Raw genomic sequence first — 751 nt, 5'->3', positions numbered from 1 at the left:
GAACGTAAACCTGAACCGCATGTCCAGATTTGCTACTGACAGTCGTTCTTTCTTTCCACTGGTATCATACTAAAAGAGACAGCACGTTGTGGAAACTGTAATTCTTTTTTCCATTTTGGTTATTTGGAATTTGATACGTTTGTCTGTAAGGATTCGCTGTTACCATATTTTGTTTTGCCAGACTTGACGTGGCAGTGTTTGCAGAATTTGCGCTGAGCGTTTTATATGTGGAACACTTCACGATTTTGCACGTCATCCTTGCCCAGGAGTCATGCTGCTCTTCTCTATATCGTTCCAATCTTAATATATTAATATATGTACCGTCGAAGCGAGTATCTGGGGGTGAACCTCAGATATATAAGACTTTCAAAATATCACATATATGGAAATGGTAGAATTTATATTTAGCTTGCCTTAAGATTTCTTGGCTCATTCTTATAATAGGCCATTTGTATTTCTACATTGACAATCTTATAGTACAATTATTTTTTTTCTGTTTGGAAAAACTAATGACGTAGTAATGCTTAAAAGTTTCTTTGCTTTCTAATTCGAATTTAAATCTTTGAAAATATTTTGAATTTATCAGATAAGGATGGAGAACCTACATTGAAATTAAACTATGTAATACTTCGCCATCTCTTATCTTAATATGTAATCATTTCACATCAGTGCTCTCAGTATTGAAAGTCATGCATCCAAAATTCTACACTCATATGTAATGTTTGGAGGGGCGGCTTAAGGACTGGGTGTC

The 751-nt window shown here is 35.0% G+C and overlaps 1 non-coding gene across 1 annotated transcript; it reads right to left on the bottom strand.

The window, feature by feature from the left end:
- Positions 1 to 221: 221 nt before the first annotated feature.
- Positions 222 to 323, bottom strand: LOC145984576 (U6 spliceosomal RNA). Its single transcript, XR_014441366.1, has one exon. It is a non-coding gene; the product is annotated as a U6 spliceosomal RNA (small nuclear RNA).
- Positions 324 to 751: the final 428 nt, after the last annotated feature.

Source organism: Lepisma saccharinum, chromosome 2 (assembly GCF_977018435.1).
Source record: "Lepisma saccharinum chromosome 2, izLepSacc3.1, whole genome shotgun sequence".
Lineage (NCBI taxonomy): Eukaryota > Metazoa > Arthropoda > Insecta > Zygentoma > Lepismatidae > Lepisma > Lepisma saccharinum.
The sequence above is the reverse complement of the archived record's forward strand: the minus strand, read 5'-3'. Positions and strand labels throughout refer to the sequence as shown.